This window comes from Pinus tabuliformis, chromosome 1_2 (genome assembly GCF_031772625.1).
Source record: "Pinus tabuliformis cultivar Carrire ecotype Pingquan chromosome 1_2, CPIR1, whole genome shotgun sequence".
In the NCBI taxonomy this organism is placed as follows: Eukaryota; Viridiplantae; Streptophyta; class Pinopsida; order Pinales; family Pinaceae; genus Pinus; species Pinus tabuliformis.
The window spans coordinates 489,319,772-489,342,981 of NC_142298.1; the positions used below are offsets into that span (position 1 = coordinate 489,319,772).

The 23,210-nt window shown below is 35.8% G+C and overlaps 1 pseudogene; it reads left to right on the forward strand.

Moving 5' to 3' along the window:
• Positions 1–8,232: 8,232 nt before the first annotated feature.
• LOC149206472 (protein PECTIC ARABINOGALACTAN SYNTHESIS-RELATED-like) lies at positions 8,233–22,657 on the forward strand (annotated as a pseudogene).
• Positions 22,658–23,210: the final 553 nt, after the last annotated feature.

The window sequence follows — 23,210 nt, forward strand, 5'->3', positions numbered from 1 at the left end:
AATCATGTCCTCCTCTTCATGTTCTCGTTCTCGCCATGTAAGGGACATTTTGTTCAAGGTTCCCTGCAAAGCAAACAAGAGATAGAGTGAATTCCTGATTTGATGAAAAATTGGCGAAAAAATCATCAAAAATAACCTTAAAACTCACTCTTTTTGAGCCCAGCGCAGGCAGGAAGTCTCCCACTTGCGCTGAGGGTCAGGCTGCCTTAAGACAGCTTGACCTTCAACGCAGGTTTCGAAAGGGAAACCTGCGCTGATCCTAGGGCGCCCTGGCAAAACCCCAGGGGCTCAGAAAGACCGGAAAACAAGCAAAAAATAGGAAAAGGAAACCGTGAAAAGAAAGAGCTAGGGTTTAGCTCCTACCTGGTCCAGACGGCACCGAAAATCGTCCGCAGAATCTCCCGGAATCAGCTGGTGAAAATCAAGGGGGAAGAGGCACCTCCAGAGCTCCAACAAACCAAATTCAAGTGAAATGGTAAATGAGAGGTAAAAACACCTTTTAATGGCTTTTTACACAGTTTAAAGTGAAATATTAGGGTTATAATCTCATTTTCATGCAAATATTATTCATTTCTAACAAAGTTTGTTGCAGCAATTGAAAAAGCAGTACTATATTTGAAGAGAGAAAAGCTAGTAATGGTAAAAAATCAAAATTTGACCATATGAATCGAGCAGTTTTACCGCGGAATTTATGCTCGTTAAAAAATAGAAAAGCGAGATCCGAGCAGTTTTAGCGTCATAGTTCATGCTCGTTAAAAAATAAACATAAGCTTTTGAGCAGTGTTTTGGCGCATTCAAGCTCATTAAAAAATGAACCCATCTCGGTAAATAACCATTGTGATCGTAAATTTATTAGCCATAAAAAGCCTTGGTCGTGTTTTGCACCTGCCACCTCCATTTCATTTGGCCAATCGTTCACCTCCATATGATTGTTTACCCATTTTGAGGAACAGCTGCGAAGAGTGATTTCACTTAGCCATCCTTGTGACACTGCCATGATTGGAAAATTCCAACCTGTACCTGGAATCCGCTGTTATCCCTGTTTATCACTCGTTCCTCAAAAGACGAGTCTTCTTTGAGCTCTTTTCTCCTGACTCGTAAAATATGAAAATTTTGCCGAGTTTTGGCCTTCCAGCTCGTTAAAGTGACCGGAAGAGCTATCCCTCCTCTAGATTTTAATCTTTTTGGACCTGAGGGATTATTGCACAAAAAGGTCGAGCGCTTGTTTTATTCGGCTCGTTAAAGTTATCGAAAACTCATCCCTTCTGTATTGTTTTATACTTTTTCGGACTTAAGGGATTAGATGACGAAAAAGGAATTTTCGAGTTAACTTTCTGTACCTTTTCAGACTCTCTAAAAATGAAAAGGACCAAGTTTTCCTTGTCGTTAGACTCGTTAAAATGATTAAATAGCGACAAACTTGTCTTTAGACGAGAACGAGTTTCCCTATCGCTAAGCTCGTTAAAACATAGCGATGGGCTTGCCCGAAGGGCAGGTTATAGAACAAGCATATGTTATCCTCCTCAAGCTTGACAAAAATAAAGAAGTACTGGTCAGAAATGACTCGGGAAAAATTGGGAGAACCTCAAAGCTTTAATGGTAGCAAGTCGCTCTTGAACATGACACTTTGTCCTCCGTATCACATCAGGTTGGGTTGTTTCATTCACCGGTCTCATCACCATGGTCCTCGCCAAACCATCCACATTTGGGGTAATGCTACCGATCCATCACATCAGTGTCGTTATATGTTCAAGAGATGTGTTCAGAAAGAGTCAAACGTGTCCCATCCACTGCCATACATTATCCTTCATCCACCCATGATTGCCACCCTGAATCATATTTCACAGATTGTTTTCACCTCCACTAACATCATTAGCTCCGTTCCGTGTCACTGATGTGGGATTCATTAAGGCCCTCCTTTGACGGATCGCTTCTTGTCGACTTTAGCTCATTATCCAAGAAGTTGATCTAGGAACAAACCCCCCACTACTTTGAAGCTTGCATGCCTCAATGGCAAGTTTCTCACTTCCGGTGACAGGTATACATCAATGACCTTCGACCAGAAGATTTTGCGTGGTGTTCGACGCCAAGTCCTTTATTCACACCACGTGAATTGTACTGCAGTACCTTGACGGTCATTGTCATTATTGGTGATTCCTCTCGCGCTTGTTAACGGTTTACATTATTGACCGGTAATCAAGCAATGTCTTTCCATGTTCGACTTCAGCGCAATTCTCACATGGATCGACTTGTACTTAGAGTGAAGATCGAACGAGTTTTGAAGACCCCGGAACTAGTTTCATCCATCCGGGCTGCGATATATATTCAGGATATAAAGACATTTGTTATGTACATCATTGCAGCAGATGATCATCCTACTCAAAGGATGATAATTTCAGCAGAGAATTATCAGTCTACCATCAGACGATCGTCTGTTCTATGTACCAAAATGAATTTATAAAGCTGAGCATGGGAATGCCCGCCTCAGCTAGATCATGAAAGCAGAATGAAAAAATAATGTATTGTATTTTATTTTATTACAGGGCACCTCTCAGCGATTGAATGAACTTCGGATCCTCCTGATAAAGCATTTCACCCGATAAACGACCTCATACTTTAGGGGGCAACTGTTATAGACATTTTTGTGCCTTACAGCATGAAGCATGAAATGTCGATAATCTGAGGGATACAAAGTCCCTAAACATGTTGTTCCTACCCCTAGAGGAACAAGGTCAGCAAACCACAGCACTGAAAATCAGTTCTCCACCTGAAAACACTCAAAAACAAGTTGTTTCTGGATCATGTCAGCTGCTCCACTGGGCATCTGCGTTGAATGTCAACTGCTCCACTCTGTACCTGCGCTAAATGTCAAATCTAATGAAGGCTACCTGCGCTGGGCGAGATTGGCCAAGTGGCACAGTCATTCTGCAAGGTGTCAAATGCCCAGGAAGCTTCCAAACTGACACTTGGATCAGGGAATTCGCCTTGTGATGAGTAAGAGGATCTAGATCTCCAAGTGGAAGCAAGAAACTCCAAGTGGACTCAAGAACTGAAGTATAACTAAAGTGGGAGAGGACACTAGTCAGCTTCATGCCAGCCTCAAGCTGACTCATCCTTTCTCCAAATCTCCTATATATAGAGCTCTCTCATGAGGTCTAGGGAGGCTGGAATTTTGTGCAAGTAAGGAAGTGTTGTTGGTTTGAGTATAGAACTATTGGGTGATTGCTTTGAAGGAGGTGAAGAGGAGATTTCTTTCTACTGGGAGGTGTTGCTGGATTGGGCCTCTTATGGTTGTAACACTCTCAGAACTTTACTTCTTCCATTAATAAAGCATTTGAGGTTCTTCTATATGCATGTGTCTCTATGGTGAATTGATGCTTGTATATTTGATTTATTCTAATCCTTGAATCAGTTATGGATGTATGCTTCTTGTAGTTTCCTTTTGTTTGTGCTTTTACAGGATCTTTGTGTAGCTGGGCCAGTGAAAGAGCAAGGAGCTAGGAGCAAGAAGCAAAGAGGGAAGATTGGATCAACCATTAGCGGAAGATAACGGTTAGTGGATTCCTTTTCTCTTCTCTCTCTCTCATCTCATAAAGAAGTAATCTTGAATAGCTTTGCATTCAGTTGTTGCTGAGGTACTATCACCCTTAGAGTGGGATAGGGTCATTTCGTATTGGATACTTTTCCCAACAACATCGGTGTGCTTTTCTTATAAATGTATAGGTGCACTTTATTATCGAACTCACTGATGTTCACATAAAGTGAAGAAAAACTGCAATTTTTTCTTCTTCTTTTTTAAATTAAAAAATGAGCAAAATTTTATTTTTCGATAATATTATTTCTAATCTAAGTGTAGAAGAGCGTAAAGGCTTAATAGAAAAATTGCAAAAGGATGAATCAGGTGAATGGAAAATTACTATTCAATATGAGTTTTTTTTTCATTAATAATATACTTAAGAATATTAGATAACATGTTTCAAACAATCTATTAATTTGTATATGTTTAATGTTCTACAGGGAGGAGCAAAGAAGGAAAATATCAATGTCGTTCTAAGAAAGGAGAAATTATAGAACATGTAAATGACAATGAATTGGTCCTTAGCTCATCTCGAGTGGTGCAGGAGGTTAATGAAAGGGGGGGGGGGTTTAAAAAACTATGAGGGATATAGTGGAATAAACATATAGATGTACTTTCCACTTACAATACAAAAATCAATCCAATGATTCTAAGAACCAAATTATATCTAAACTATAGGTGTTTCCAGAGCAATGGTCAATGAGACATGTTGGGCCTACAATAGAAAAATTATACAACAACAAAAAAGAATCATTCAAAAGGTAATATTCCTAATTAAAATGATTTTCTAGAATTATATGTATATATTACAACAAACCATTCATTTATTAATATCAATTTTGTTATATTTAATTTTCATATATGAATATAAAAATAGTTTATTACTATTTCTAGGAAGATTATGAAAATCCCGAATGATACAAGCTGATATGCGAAACATGCCAGTTGGAATGTCAAAAAACTTGTACAAGGAGATGGTCAAAGAAATAGACATAATTACACCACATGAGGAGTCATCTCAACAACATCATGTTTCAAATGTATGTAATCATGATTGAATTTGTACATATAAAAAATTAATTTAGCATTAAATATTAATTTTTAAGTATTTTCTTGCAGAAAAGAAAACAAAATGGAACTCATTCAGCACATAAAATAGGATGACAAGGAAGAAAAGGGTTGATATCAAAGTTTGTCAGTAATTGCTAATATTTCCTTATAGCAACTCAAGGCTTCATTGTCGTATGTTTTAAGTTGTTTCACAAAAACCATCCTTGAATGTCTTCAAATAGGTGCTAACATACAAAGAAGAGCCATAAGAACAATTCATTTACATTGGGTTAAATATGGGTTGTGAGTATATGTTGGCACATAAAAATTAATTGTGGAATTTGTCATTATCTATGTTGTTTTTACTTCCCTGAGTTTATAATTAATAGAACAAAAAAAACCTTTATAATAAATCTATGATTTATAATGGGGTTTAAAACATGCAGGAAACAACGTATGGAACTACGCTAACAAAAGACTTGTTGCAACAATGAATGAGACTTGGTTTTGAAACCATGTGCACAGTTTATGAGTCACTTATTACTATGGTACATTACTATTCGATTTACACTCGTGTATATTGTTTATTTCAATATTAATTATTCTCACCAATGTAGATACACTCATTACACTTTATTTTTTATGTTTGCAGATGGAACAAGATCAAGAAGACAAAAGAATAGATGCAATCATCAAAACATTCCTCCAAACAACCCAAGTCATGGAAGTAGCTCTAGTGCTGACAATGGTTCCAACAAAGAATCATGATCTATTTGGATATCAATGTAATGTGTTTTCTAAAATAATTGTCTCTGAAAATGAGACATTTTTTTTAATGTAATGGACATAGTGTCCCAATTGAAAGATAAGGGGTTACCAATAACAATCCAATTGATATATAGTAAAAACATTTTAATTTATTTTGTTGTGTTATCAAATGTCACTGTGAAATGTTACATCATTGATTAAATATATGGATGATTAAATATTATAATGAAGAGATGCAAAATATAAAAAAATTAATCCAAACATCATATAAAAATGCAGCGATCAAATTTTAATTTATATGAATATAGTTATAATATATATGTTGATTTTTTGATGAATAACAAATTTAAAAAATTATAATAATTGCACTGTCACAGGTCGATGTTTGCAAACAAGAGAAAACCTCACAAAAAATCGGTGCGTTGACAACATAAAAATGCACAAGTGCGTTATGTTATATAAAAGCACAGTGACAACATGTTTTTTACATCACTAATGATTTTTTAGAAAATTACACTACTGAGGCATTTAGTTCTTCAAGCACTGGTATTGTTTGCAATTAATGCCTCAATGCATTGTAATTCTTAATGCACCAGTGCTCTCATGGAACTAACACCCTGATACTATAAAATATTATTTCCAAACCCGATGCATTACTAAAATTAACAAAGCTGGTCATTTTATATAACTAACACACAGATGTGCTTATACAAACAATAGACATCAGTGCTGTGAGTTTAAACAAAAGCACCGAGACTGAAATTATTTTTTGTGTGCCCTAGTTTCGTTCCTTAAAAGAACGCCCAAGGTTTCTTTTATTATATAAAAGCATAGGGGGTATACATTTCAGGCGCCGATGTTCTTTGCATTCAACACCTTGGTTCTTTAAGTTATGTATGTTTCCCGGTGCGTTTATAGATGTAGCACACCAGTGCTACTTGTTCCATGAAGTGCACTGCAAAAAAACATCCTTAAAACCTTTGTTGTCCATATTTTTTCAGTTCTGGTGAAGTTTCATTATAATCTTCGTTAAAACATCCGCTATCACAAACAAATGTTTTAGCGGATGTTTTTTTTTTACAATTTTTACCAATTTTACAATACTAAAAACCTTCTTTATAACCTTTGCTAGAAGGTTTTTTCCTTGTAGTGTTCCTTGGTTTATTAATCCCTTAAGTTTTTAATATTAATTCATTACTTTTATAATATTAGCCCATTTGGCTTATTAATACCAAGGGTTTATAATATAAATCTATTGGTTTTTAATAATAATCCCTTGGGTTTATTAATAAATTGGGGTTTAATATCAAAGTTTATAATATTGAGTTTCTAACATTAAGGTTTATAATATTGTCTTTAATATTGTGTTTATAATATTAGGGTTTAATATTGGGTTTATAATATTACATTTAGTATGAGGGTTTGAAATGTTGGGTTTTTAATATTGGGGTTTGGTTTAATTTTGGGTTTTATAATCTTAGGGTTTATAATTAATGCAACGGTCTATAATATTAATATTAACATTTAGAATATTAATCCTATCGTTTATAATATTTATTGCAATGTTTATAATATTAATCCTAGGGATTGCAATATCAATATTACGATTTATAATATTGGGATTTGTAATTTTAGGGTCTATAATATTTTGTTTAATATTAGGGTTTAATATTGTGCTGTTGGAATGGCATGAAAATTTATGCAACACCACAATGTGCCAAACATCATCGCAATGCAAGTAGTGTGAATATCATTATCATAATGATATATTAGATTGCAATTTATTCATTTTATCAAGGTTTATAATATTAATAAGCCCTTGGGTTTATAATACTAATAATCCCTTGGGTTTTTAATTTTAATCTCTTAGGTTTATAATATTAATAATCCTTTTGGTTTATAATATTAATGACATGATTTCAATGTTGTTTCAATACATGTTTAGATATATATTTATCTAAACATTATACATTATATTTTTGTTTAATATATATTTAATTTTATCAATATACTCTAATTATGTCGTAAGTCGTTCCCTTTGAGAAGAAGTCCCCTCCCATGACACCTGTGTGATTGTGTGTCATTGATTTTGGTGTTAGACAATTGAAATAGCCTCAACCATTGGATTGAAGACATGTATTATGGTTACAATTTGGAATGCATAATCAAATTTAAAGCATTGAAATGATCGAATAACAAAACCTAATGCCATAAACCATAACCCTTCCTTCGTGTTTATCCGGTGTTGTCTGTGTTGTGAAATTCCTTTGCGGCTTATGCCCTATAGCACATCATCCAATAAGTGGGTGTAGCTGGGGAAGTTAGTAGAAAGCGTATTCCTTGCCAGCATTGTTATCCTTGAAATTATTATATTTCAAACAACATCTTCAATAAATTTCCAATTATCAAACCTAAATTTATTGTTTGCTCATTTGGAAACATTTTGCAAGTAAGGTGATCTCGCACCAAACCAGGGAAACAAGGATTTGCCATGGAAAATTTGTTGTCTCGACACACACAAGTGATGGTGAATATAATTCATACATGAGAGAAGCTATTTTTGTGGTAAACATTAGCATAACTGCATTACAGAAATGATGGACTTCAGTGGAGTCGAAATGAGGCATTAAGGATCCTCGTCCTCTTTGTCCTCATCTTCACCATCCAAGCATAAGCTGAAGAAGAAGAAGAGAAATAAGAAATCCATAACCTAAAATTTAGAAGATGGAATATTTCCTCTCTTTACTTTTGGAAAGACAACAGGTTCTCTAGAGCGGAGGTCTTCAGAAAACTTTGTCTAACATTTCTCTACGCTTCTGTTAGAAATATTCATCTCGCTGCCACCCATCTCGAACTATTTGAATCCTCCATATTTGTGCAAGAAGGAAGGAATTGTCCTCTATTGTCCACATGTTAAAGATACACCATCTCTTTGGGAGAATCCACACTCTTCAACCACTTCATGGAAGCTATGTGCCGAAAGGCATGAACATTTTTCACCTCCACGACGTGAGAATGAAACTAATGGCTATATTATTATCCATGCTAAGGGCAGACTCAATCAACAATGTATATTTATATGCAATGAAGTCGATATTGCAAATATGATGAATGTGACACTTATCCTAACTATTTTGAAGCAATACCAAATTTGGAAGGATTAAACGAAGTTTGAGGACATTTTTTATGTGGATCATTTTATTTAATACTTGAAAGGTGATGTACCAATTGTAAGGAGCACCCTTGCATGGTTCCCTGATAAGGAAGGATTATTTACTAACATTAGGTGCATTGTGAAAAGCATCCCAAAGTATGCTTCCAACCACTTTTATCTAGATAATGTGCTTCCACGAATAAAGGAGAAAAGAATTATGGCACTTAAGCCTTTTATGGATAGACTTGGATATGATAATGTTCCCGTAGAAATAAATTGTTTGAGTTGCAAAGTTAACTACCGTACCTTTAAGTTTGTACCTGAGATATAAATAATGGAAGAAGTTTTAGTGTCTATTGGAAATAATACTGAGAGGGGGGTGAATTAGTATTAGTCAAGTCAATAATCTTTTTCTTTTCATACTCAAATTTATATACGCTACTTCCATGTGGGTAACCCGCCTATACACGCAACTGTGTTTAAGGAAACAAGAGTATATCCAGAAAAGTAATGATTCAGTTAATTAATCATATGTTGATCTTTAATCTGTGCATCCGTACTTTATTAAACATTAAACAATAACCATATGTAGTTAATAACAGAGTGAACCATCACACATAAGCAACACACATGAACACCAAGATTTAACATGGAAACCCAATGTGGGTGAAAACCACCTACTGTTGTTGTCTCTGTCTTCTTTTAATAATCAGAAAATATGTTTACAACATTGTACTGGTGCAGATTCATACCAGTACGTAAGCTTCTACCTACAGAAGGCTATAACCTTCTCTCTTCCTCCAGAGACCACATTTCATAAATTTTCAAACTGGATACTCCTGGAACACAACATCATAATCTGAAGGCCATGTTTCATCCAATTTTCATACTAGACACATCAACCACATTGAAGCTCAAAATCAGTCACCACTGTAATAAAACCATCAAATACATCCGCATCAACTAATCACTGAAACTCAATCATCACTTTCTGAATCAATCAAAACTAAATCAATCAATCCATGAATCTCTGACACAACTAAATCAAACACTTACTGAACCTCTGACACAATTGAATCAAGCATTCATTCAAACTTAATAAAATTCAATCAATCAACTGGAACAGACATATCATTGTAACCAATACACAGATCTGAACCTAAAACATTGCATCATCATTCAGAACCAATTGTAACCTCAAAACCATGCATCAGAGTGTATACGCAGCTTGGAAGAGATGAACCAGCGTCTATATGCAACTTCATCAAAGCAAACTAGTGTATAGATCTACAAATACTTACTTATAACTTCGCTGCACTTCCCGACTTCAGACATACCCAGATCATCACATATAAAGGATAATACATGCGTTAGAAACCAGATTTAGCCCATTAGACCACATAATGATAAGTCATTTTGATCTTGATCCATCATCCATCATCACGGAAGTAAATCACAATCAATTTGAACATTGTTACCAAAATGCAGTCACCAGAACATAAAACAAAACCCAGAACTCTGCATCAACAACTAGAACTAGCTGTAACTTCAAACATCATAGCTCATAAGGTATACGCTACTTCGATGTGTCAAACCTGCAGGTATACGCGCTTGTACCAAATTCAACCAACGTATACATCTTCTAAAGATAGTTCATTTCAAGCCTTAAGATCCCGATCCATCATTAGATCTTATCCCTCATCAACTACTAAGGTTCCTCCTTGGTTTAGATCAATAAGAGCATCATAAACCCATAGCCTGCATACTGGATCTCACATTTTATCAAATATTCAATTATTTTCTTCCTTGACCTAATGATCTTCTCCTCCTTATATAGTTTTAGGCGTTTCTCAATACCATGGACCAAAACCACTTAGGACCAATACCTTGGATCAAATACCTAGGGTCAATACCTCAGACCAAATACCATGGACCAATACCATGGATCAAAATACCATGGACCAAATACTTCGGACCAAAAACTTAGTTTTGCAAGGTATACGAGTGCGTGTGTACGTTATATGCTCGTTTTGTTCTGTTAACGTGCGTGTATACGCATCTTGGTCAAGGTGAACATGTGTATACCTTTCCTTCTTCATTATGTGTAGTCTGATCTGTAATTCTTTGTTGTTAATCTGCTGCACTGTGAACTATCATCTGAGAGAGTTGCCATTATACAGTACTTCTGAACTAATTCCTTATAACTGCCCTGTATTTTTTCACAACTATCATGCATTCTGTCACATCTAATATCTCTTCTGTAGATTCATCTAGTTACCATATACAAGTGAGTTGTTCTACTACAAGTGGGTTTCCATCAAGTACAGCACATGCATCATAATGCCAACAATATCCCCCTTTGGACTTGATGACAACCATGTTGGTGTTGATTACTGCAAGTTGTAGAAACTGTTAGAGATAACAAGCAACACCAAAATACTCTCCCCCTTTGACATCAAGGGCAAAGGGTGGACCAGGATATTCTCCCCCTTTGATATCAAGGGCAAAGGGCTGACCAAAAAGAAGACTTCCATATCTGAACAGTTGAATATAAATATTGATCATGCTCCCCCTAAGCACATGCTAAATTTTCTGATTAAACTCCCCCTTTGTACATGCTGAGATGCACTATATCATCCATGCTCCCCCTGAGCACATGTAGAGTCTGCAAATATTTTCCGAAAGAATAACATGACTCTATCACTTGACTATGTGAGTTTGACCTTCCTATCACCAATGAATCATACATACATCAATCTCCCAACCAAGTGGGGATATACCAAATTTGACTCATCCTCCCAACCAAGTGGGGATATACCAATTGTTTATACATGATAGAAATTACATAAAAAGGACCCATAAAAAGACTACGACAGATAGAGACAAATCATGGGTCTTTATATGCCCTTTACATCGAATGATATACATGGCATTTATAACAGAGACCAAATGTCTAAACAAGACCATGATAGTCATCAACATCTGTCATACACCATGTATGATCTGCACAATAAGCATCCATCAACAGCATTCAAGCCAGCAACCTGTATATGTTCACCATTAGTTCCCAAGATATGACAGTGTAAATATCATCAACCTATGATAAAGTATGCCACATATAGATATCAACTCATCCTCTTGATCTCATCAAGATCAACTTGTTTTATTTGCTTAGTAAAAGAAGCCTTCTATGCATATGTCATATCTCCAAGTAATAGTACAAAATCATTCACATCATCATCATCAAGTACTGCATTATCTTTCCACAAGAACCTTCAATATATCAACCATGTATCATCACTAGGGAACATCCCAAATTTGATAAGCATGAACCATCAACATATGTGAGTATCAACCTATCATCATAAGATAAGAACTCATGATCATTATGTGGTTAAGTAAGCCATGTCTTCGAATATCCATGTCTTCAAATAGCTTTGTCTTCATGTGACTTGCAATAACACCATTCTCTTAATCATCCATGTATCCATCATATTGTATATACATCAAAGAGATAGCAATATGAATCTAGCAAACCATGAGCTCATGGTGATTTGTCAAGATTTCTTGATATCATCAAAAACAACAATCCTCAACCATGTGAGAGCCAAGAACTATAGGAATCTTGCATCATCACTGCACCATATGAACTTTATGCATCTTTGAAGGCATGATGACAACAACATAAAGGAAATGAATGGCTCATCATCAAATAATAAAGTTGTGTACTCAAGCTTTGTACTTCTCCTTGTCCTTATGAAGATTACCATGTAAGCAACATATATGTACTGTATACATCATCAAAAACTCATCCACAATTATCCATAAATCTGATTTGAATAACAACTGTGTAACCCCAATTAATACAAGTATCATCTGAGATTTCATCATGGGAAACTCATAACTGTCACATAGCAAGATGTATCAGTTATCCATATAAGCATTATCATAATTGATTAGGTAACAAAGACTTCTAAACATAATGCCAACAATGCTTTATTATAGCATGTTCTCCCCCTGAACCTGTTCCACCTGTTCACTGTCAGATCTGATCATTGCATATGTTAGTAATAAGTATCATCATCAATCAGATATACATCAAGTTATCAACAACTTGTGAGGATCAAAAACACTTCTAAATAACATCCACATACTGTAGTCATCTATCATCATGATAGAAAAGATAACTGATAATTCTCTATATCATATCAAATCAGTTTTTCCCACTGCATTTTTCTCAAACCACATATACGCGATTGTGCAGCTTCGAACTCACGTATATATGCGACTTGTCTTCATGAAACTTGTGTATGAGATTTAGAACATTGAATTTTCACACTTTCAGCTCCCCCTGAGTCTATTATGTCTGTACACTGTGCCATGCCACATTTTTTTGACTGTACTTCCTTCTTCTTCCATATCTTCAAGTGTGATGATATTTTCTCCTTTTGGTATGGTGCCCGAAATTTCCTCCTTCATTCCTTTGCTATATGTCTAAACTTGTTACATGCATAACATCTTACATTTTTCATATTTCTTCTATAGCAGTCAATGACTTTGTGACCAAACATATTGGAAGAAAAAGAATATCCCTTGAAGTACCTGAAAGCAGATGATCTTTCTATGTGATGGTCTTGAACCATTCTACTTCCGCATCTTGTTGCTACATGTCCAAGATTATGACATATAAAACATTCAACATTATTCATTTGAGGAAATAACCGACTATCACTTCCATAACTAGGAGTAAAGGATTTTCTTTGAAGAATTTCTTTCCTTGGTTGTTGATGGAGTTGACCTCTAATCTTCTAGTTGAGCATTTCAGGTTTTACATTAGAGTTCCTTGCCTTAGCTTGTGAGCTAGATTCACCTTCAACAAATTCATGGAAACGAAGACTAGATATGATGGCAAGAGACCTTTGACTACTAAGAATATCATCCAAAATCTTAGTACTATCTTGAAATCGTAAAAGCTTATCCTTTTCTTCTAATTTACCTTTTAGTATATTTACCTCAACCTGATATTGCTCTTCCTTTTCAAGATACTGCTTCTTCATGATTTCTTTAGCTTTTCTTCCTTCTTCCACTTTTTGCCTTAATTCAAGAACTTTGTTTTTTTGTTCTTCAAGAGCTTGGAGTAGTTCTTCATTCTTCTTATTTGATTTTTCAAGATCTTCTTTTAGAGAGAGGATCTTAGCTTCAAGACTTTCACAGTAACTGGATCTATCTTTGAGTTTATTGATTGTCGTGCTCCTTTTATTTACTTCATTTCTTAATGATGTCACTTCATCCTGCAACTTTTGACATTGATCTTCCTTTTCCTTGTTTCCTTCCTCTAGTTGAGCTTTTAGATTGGTAGCTTCTTCTTTGAAGGCACATTCCCTTTTGTCCAAAAGATCTTGTGGATCTCTAATTTTGTTTGTAAGCCTTTTAAATTCTACCTCTATTTGATATCTTTCTTTCTCATCCATAAGAGCAAATTCAGTTGTTTCCCTGTCACTTTCATAATCTTCAAATGGATGGAGAAATGTATCACCAGAGGATAACAAATTCATACCTGATAGTTCTTTTACTTGTTCATCTTCATTCTAAGGTGATTTTGAATCTGAATAGTTTCTTCCACATAATCCCTAATCGACTCTTCCACTGTCATAGTTCCTTTGAGATTTCTTCTTCTTCTTAGGTGCTTTCTTCTTTAGCTTCTCTCCCATTGTTCTATAGATCTCCTTCAAGCAATCAAGCTTCTACCAAAGGACCTGCTCTAATACCAATTGTTGGAAATAATACTGAGAGGGGGGGGGGGGGGGGGGGTGAATCAGTATTAGTCAAGTTAATAATCTTTTTCTTTTCATACTCAAATTTGTGTACGCGACTTCCATGTGGGTAACCCGCGTGTACAGGTAACTGTGTTTAAGGAAACAAACGTATATCCAGCAAACTAATGATTTAGTTAAGTCATCATATGTTGATCTTTAATCTGTGCATTAGTACTTTATTAAACATTAAACAATAACCATATGTAGTTAATAGCGAAGTGAACCATCACACATAAGCAACACACATTAACACCAAGATTTAAGGTGGAAACCCAATGTGGTTGAAAACCACTTGCTTCTGTCATCTCTATCTTCTTTTAATAATAAGAAAATCTGTTTACACATTGTACTAGTGCAGACTCATACCAGTACACAAGCTTCTACCTGCAGAAGGCTACAACCTTCTCTCATTCTCCAGCTTCTACTGGAAGGGAGCTACAACCCCCTAGCTCTTGTATTAGCTGATATGTTTACTAGTACGTAGGCGTGGACCTACAGAAGGCTACAACCTTCTCTCTTCCTCGAGAGATCATGTTTCATAAATTTTCAGACTGGATACTCCTGGAACACAACACCATAATTTGAAGGCCACATTTCATCCAATTTTCATATTGGACCCATCAACAACATTGAAGCTCAAAATCGATCACCATTATAATACAACCATCAAATACATCTGCATCAACTAATCGCTGAAACTCAATTATCACTTTCTGAATCAACCACAGTTGAATCAATCAATCCATGAATCTCTGACACAACTAAATCAAACACTTACTGAACCTCTGACACAACTGAATCAAGTATTCATTTAAACTTAATCAAATTCAATCAATCAGCTAGATCAGACAGATCATTGTAGCCAGTACACAGATCTGAACCCAGAACACTGCATCATCATTCAAAACCAGCTGTAACCTCAAAACCATGCATCAGAGTGTATACGCAGCTTAGAAGAGCCAAACCAGTGTGTATACGCAACTTCATCAATGCGAACCAACATATAGATCTGCAAATACTTACTTATAACTTCACTGCACTTCCCAACTTTAGACATACCCAGATCATCACATATAAAGGATAATACATGCGTTAGCAACTAGATTTAGCCCATCAGATCACAATAATGATAAGTCATTATGATCCTGATCCATCATCCATCATCATTGAAGTAAATCACAACCAATCTTAACACTGTTACCAGAAATCAGTCACCAAAACATAAAGCAAAACCTAGAACTCTGCATCAACAACCAGAACCAACTGTAACTTCAAACATCATAGTCTATAAGGTATACGTTACTTCGATGTGTCAAACCTGCATACGTGCTTGTACCAAAGTCAAATAGCATATACATCTTATAAAGATAGTTCATTTCATTTCAAGCCTTAATATCCCGATCCATCATTAGATCTTATCCTCCATCAACCACTAAGGTTCCTCTATGGTTCAGATCAAGTAGAGCATCATAAACCCATAGCCTGCATACTGGATCTCATGCTTTATGAAATATTCAATTCTTGTCTTCCTTGGCCTAATGATCTTCTCCTACTTATATAGTTTTAGGCCTTTCTTAATACCATGGACCAAAACCACTTAGGACCAATACCTTGGATAAATTACCTAGGGTCAATACCTCGGATGAAATACCATGGATCAAAATACCATGGACCAAAAACTTATTTTTCCAAGGTATACGCACTTTTCCTTTTGTGAGAGTGCGTGTGTATGTCATACACTCCTTTTGTTCTGTTAACCTGCGTGTATACACATCTTGGTCAAGATGAACCTGCGTATACCTTTCTTTCTTCATTCTGTGTAGTCAGATCTGTAATTCTTTGTTGTTAATTTGCTACACTGTAAACTATCATTTGAGAGAGTTTACATTATACAGTACTTCTGAACCAATTCCTTTGAATTGTCCTGTATTTTGTCACAACTGTCATGAATTCTGTCACATTTGATATCTCTTCTGTAGATTCATCTAGTTACCATATACAAGTGAGTTGTTCTGCTACAATTGGGTTGCCATCAAGTACAACACAAGCATCATAATTTCAACAATCTCCCCCTTTGGACTTGATGGCAACCATGTTGGTGTTGATTACTGCAAGCTGTAGAAACTATTAGAGATAATAAGCAACACCAAAATACTCTCCCCCTTTGACATCAAAGGCAAAGGGCAGACCAGGATATTCTCCCCCTTTGATATCAAGGGAAAAGGGCTGACCAAAAAGAAGACTTCCATATCTGAACAGCTGAATATAAACACTTATCATGCTCCCCCTGAGCACATGCAGAGTCTGCAAATATTTTCCAAAAGAATAACATGACTCTATCACTTGACTATGTGAGTTTGACCTTCCTATCACCAACAACTCATACATACATCAATCTCCCAACCAAGTGGGGATATACCAAATTTGACTCATCCTCCCAACCAAGTGGGGATATACCAATTGTTTATACATGACAGAAAGTACATAAAAAGGACTCATCAAAAGACTACAACAGAAAAAGACAAATCATGGGTCTTTATATGCCCTTTACATCGAATGATATACATGACATTTATAATAGAGACCAAATCTCTAAACGAGACCATGATAGTCATCAACAACTATCATACACCTTGTATGATCTGCACCATAATCATCTGTTAACAACATTCAAACCAAGAACCTGTATATGTTCATCATTAGTTCCCAAGATATGACAATGTAAATATCATCAACCTGTGATAAAGTATGCCACATATAGATATCAACTCATCCTCTTGATCTCTTCAAGATCAACTTGCTTCGTTTCCTTAGTAAAACAAGCCTTCTAAGCATATGTCATATCTCCAAGTAATAGCACAAAATCATTCACATTATCATCATCAAGTACTGCATGATCTTTCCACAAGAACCTTCAATATATCAACCATGTATCATCACTAGGGAACATCCCACATCTGATAAGCATCAACCATCAACATATGTGAGTATCAACCTATCATCATAAGATAAGAACTCATCCTCATTATGTGGTTAAGTAAGCCATGTCTTTGAAAATCCATGTCTTCAAATAACTGTGTCTTCATGTGACCTGCAATAACACCATTCTCTTGGCCAACCAACAATATGCAACTTAAGTAATCATCCATGTATCCATCATATTGTATATCCATCAAAGAGATAGCAATATGAATCTTTTAAACCCTGATCTCATGGTCATTTGTCAAGATTTCTTGATATCATCAACAACAACAATCCTCAACCATGTGAGAGCCAAGAACTATAGGAATCCTGCATCATAACTGCACCATATGAACTTTATGCATCTTTGAAGGCATGATGACAGCAACGTAAAGGAAATGAATGGCTCATCATCAAATAATGAAGTTGTGTACTCAAGCTTTGTACTTCTCCTTGTCCTTATGAAGATTACCATGTAAGAAACATATATGTACTGTATACTTCATCAAAAACTCATCCAAAATTATCCATAAATCTGATATGAATAACAACTATGTAACCCCAATTAATACAAGTATCATCTGAGATTTCATCATGGACAACTCATAACCATCACATAGTAAGATGTATTAGTTGTCCATATGAGCATTATCATCATTGATTAGGTACCAAAGAATTCTAAACATAATGCCAACAATGTTTTATTATAGCATGTTCTCCCCCTGAACCTGTTCCACCTGTTCACTATCAGATCTGATCATTGCATATGTCAGTAAGAAGTATCATCATCAATCAGATATACATCAAGTTATCAACAACTTGTGAGGATCAAAAATACTTCTAAATAACATCCACAGACTGTAGTCATCTATCATCACAATAGAAAAGATAACTGATAATTGTCTGAATCATATCAAATTAGTTTTTCCCACTGCATTTTTCTCAAACCACATATACGCGATTGTGCAGCTTCGAACTCATGCATATACACAAATTGTCTTCATGAAACTTGCGTATGAGATTTAGAACATTGAATTTTCACACTTTCAGCTCCCCTTGAGTCTGTTATGTCTGTACACTATGCCAGGCCACATTTGTTTGACTGTACTTCCTTCTTCTTCCATATCTTCGAGTGTGATGATGTTCTCTCCTTTTGGTATGGTGCCCGAAATTTCCTCCTACATTCCTTTGCTATATGTCCAAACTTGTTACATGCATAACATCTTACATTTTTCATATTTCTTATATAGCAGTCAATGGCTTTGTGACCAAACATATTGCAAGAAAAACAATATCCCTTGAAGTACTTGAAAGCACATGATCTTTCTATGTGATGGTCTTGAACCATTCTACTTCCGTATCTTGTTGCTACATGTCTAAGGTTATGACATATAAAACATTCAACATTATTCATTTGAGGAAATAACTGACTATCACTTCCATATTTAGGAGTAAAGGATTTTCTTTGAAGAATTTCTTTCCTTAGTTGTTGATGGATTTGACCTCTAATCTCCTTGTTGAGCATTTCAGGTTTTACATTAGAGTTCCTTGCCTTAGCTTGTGAGCTAGATTCACCTTCAATAGATTCATGGAAACCAAGACTATATTTGATGGCAGGAGACCTTTGACTACTAAGAATATCATCCAAAATCTTAGTACTATCTTGAAATCGTAAAAGCTTATCCTTTTCTTCTAATTTACCTTTTAGCATATTTACCTCAACCTGATATTGCTCTTCCTTTTCAAGATATTGCTTCTTCATCATTTCTTCAGCTTTTCTTCCTTCTTCCACTTTTTGCCTTAATTAGAGAACTTTGTTTTCTTGTTCTTCAAGAGCTTGGAGTAGTTTTTCATTCTTCTTATTTGATTTTTCAAGATCTTCTTTTAGAAAGAGGATCTTAGCTTCAAGACTTTCACAGTAACTGGATCTATCTTTGAGTTTCTTGATTGTGGTGCTCCTTTTATTTACTTCATTTCTTAATGATGTCACTTCATCCTGTAGCTTTTGACATTGATCTTCCTTTTCCTTGTTTCCTTCCTCTAGTTGAGCTTTTAGATTGGTAGCTTCTTCTTTGAAGGCACATTCCCTTTTGTCTAATAGATCTTGCTGATCTCTAATTTTGTCTGTAAGCCTTTTAAATTCTACCTCTATTTGATATCTTTCTTTCTCACCCATAAGAGCAAATCCAGTTGTTTCCCTATCACTTTCATCATCTTCAAATGGATGGAGAAATGTATCACCAAAGGATAACAAATTCATTCCTAATAGTTATTTTGCTTGTTCATCTTCATTTTGAGGTGATTCTGAATCTAAAGAGTTGCTTCCACATAATCCCCAATCGACTCTCCCACTGTCATAGTTCCTTTGAGATGTCTTCTTCTTCTGAGGTGCTTTCTTCTTTAGCTTCTTTCCCATTGTTCTATGGATCTCCTTCAAGCGATCAAGCTTCTACCAAAGGACCTGCTCTGATACCAATTGTTGGAAATAATACTGAGAGGGGGGGTGAATCAGTATTAGTCAAGTCAATAATCTTTTTCTTTCATACTCAAATTTATATACGCTACTTCCATGTGGGTAACCCGCGTGTACATGCAACTGTGTTTAAGGAAATAAGCGTATATCCTACAAACTAATGATTCAGTTATTTCATCATATGTTGATCTTTAATCTGTGCATCAGCACTTTATTAAACATTAAACAATAACCATAAGCAATTAATAACAAAGTGAACCATCACACATAAGCAACACACATGAACACCAAGATTTAAGGTGGAAACACAATGTGGGTGAAAACCACCTGCTGTTGTCATCTCTGTCTTCTTTTAATAATAAGAAAATATGTTTACAACATTGTACTAGTACATACTCATACCAGCATGCAGGCTTCTACCTGCATAAGACTACAACCTTCTCTTGCTCTCCAGCTTCTACTAGAAGGGAGCTACAACCCCCTAGCTCTTGTACTAGCCGATATGTTTACTAGTCTGTAAGCGCTGACCTATAGAAGGCTACAACCATCTCTCTCCCTCCAGAGACCACATTTCATAAATTTTCATACTAGATACTCCTGGAACAAAACACCATAATCTTAAGGCCACGTTTCATCCAATTTTCATACTGGACCCATCAACAACATTGAAGCTCAATATCAATCACCACTGTACTACAACCATCAAATACATCTACATCAACTAATCACTGAAACTCAATCATCACTTTTTGAATCAACCACAGATGAATCAATCAATCCATGAATCTCTGACACAACTAAATCAAACACTTACTAAACCTCTGACACAACTAAATCAAGCATTCATTCAAACTTAATCAAATTCAATCAATCAACTGGAACAAACAAGTCATTGTAACCAGTACATAGATCTATACCCAGAACACTGCATCATCATTCACAACCAGCTATAACCTCAAAACCATGCATCAAAGTGTATACACAACTTGGAAGAGCCGAAACAGCGTGTATATGCAACTTCATCAAAGCGAACCAATGTATAGATCTGCAAATACTTACTTATAACTTCGTTGCACTTCCCAACTTCAGACATACCCAGATCATCACATATAAATGATAATACATGCGTTAGCAACCAGGTTTAGCCCATCAGATCACATAATGATAAGTCATTATAATCCTGATCCATCATCCATCATCACTGAAGTAAATCAAAATCAATTTGAACAGTGTTACCAGAATGCAGTCACCAGAACATAAAGCAAAACCCAGAACTCTACATCAACAACTAGAACCAAGTGTAACTTCAAACATCATAGTTCATAAGGTATACACTACTTTGATGTGTCAAACCTGCGTGTATACGCACTTGTACCAAAGTCAACCAGCGTATACATCTTATAAATATAGTTCATTTCAAGCCTTAAGATCCCGATCCATCATTAAATATTGTCCTCCATCAACCACTAAGGTTCCTCCTTGGTTTAGATCAAGCAAAGAATTACAAACCCATAGCCTCCATACTGGATCTCACACTTTATCAAATATTCAATTCTTGTCTTCCTTGGCCTAATGATCTTCTCCTCCTTATATATTTTTAGGCCTTTCTCAATACCATGGAACAAAACCACTTAGGACCAATACCTTGGATCAAATACCTAGGGTCAATACCTCGGACCAAATACCATGGACCAATACCATGGATCAAAATACCATGGACCAATACCATGGATCAAAATACCATGGACCAAAAACTTAGTTTTCCAAGGTATATGTGCTTTTCCTTCTGTGAGAGTGTGTGTGTACGTTATACACTCCTTTTGTTCTATTAACCTACGTGTATACACATCTTGGTCAAGGTGAACCTTTGTATACATTTCTTTCTTCATTTTGTGTAGTCTAATATGTAATTCTTTGTTGTTAATCTGCTGCACTGTGAGCTTTCATCTGAGAGAGTTTCCATTGTACAATACTTCTGAACTGATTCCTTTGAATTGCCCTATATTTTGTCACAACTGTCATGAATTCTGTCACATTTGATATCTCTTGTGTAGATTCATCTAGTTACCATATACAAGTGAGTTGTTCTACTACAAGTGGGTTTCCATCAAGTACAACACATGCATCATAATGCCAACAGCCTCAAGGATGAGGAGCCACACGTGAGTGGCACATCCTTACATGACACTAGATCTGTGTTTTGAAAAGGGCATGGTTGGTTTGTCATTCAGTGATTTTGTTGGAACAAGTGTTGAAAAGGAAATGATGGTTGCTTACAGAAAAAAAGAGTAGCCTCGTCCTTATAAAAATGGTTCCCACTTATTGAAACTAGCATTTTAGAAACAAAAAGAGGGTTGATGTCCACTTGAACTAGGTGAAGTTGCAGTTATCTTGAAGGAAATGGGGTATCCTAAGGAGACACAAATTTATGTTTCATCTCGGCAAGTTTTTGGTGGTCAGAATCGCATGACTCCTCTAAGACATATGTTCCCAAATTTCATTACCAAGGAAGAGTTAATGACAAAGGAGGAACTCGATTCCTTTAGGAAACATGTTACAAGCCTTGCTGCTCTTGATTTCCTTGTCTGCTTGAAGTCTGATGCTTTTGTAATGACACATGGTGGGAACTTTGCTAAATTGATAGTTGGATCTCGTAGGTATATGGGACACCGTTTGAAATCTATCAAACCTAATAAAGGTGTTATGTCAAGAGATTTAGGAGATCCTTTCTTAAGTTGGTCAGCATTTGTGAATGATGTTATAGTTACACATGACACTCGAACTAGGTTTCCAGAGTCAACTTTTCCTACCTATGATATTTGGGAAAATCGTCAAGTCACTGCATGTGTAGAGCATGAAACCATGGACTTTTCCTAAGAATGTCAAATCTCATTGTGCAAGTGGTTCCTCTTATTTTCACGAATATAGGCATTTCCAAAGCTTTTGTTAGATTCATTTTGTTGGGATGGTAGTGGCAGAGTTCATTGAATTTTGGGAACAAGTTCCAGTTGGTGCATAATGTCTTTTGTTGTTGCTTCACCTAAATGGATTGTGCCTCTTATTTCAAATTGGAGTAAGTTAACATTAAGTGGTTATGGTCTCTACTCAATCATGTGTATACTGGGAGTAAGTACCTTGCTTTGGAAGTAATCAAAGTTAGTACCCTTCTCTAAAGGAATCTGTTATTTCATTAGTAAAAAATCCTTTAAATTGTTCAGAATAATGCAAGCTTCTTGGCAAAAAATGCAGAAAAGGATTAAATAAATCGAAAACTTCTTCTCGACTGCACGTAGAGAAAGTGGGCTCTTCTGCTTAAATCAGTTGAAGTATGTGGGGTGTGGTCCCCCCTTTAGGCAATCTACTAGAAATTGAAATCTTTCTATCCATTCAATCCATAAGACATGTTGCATC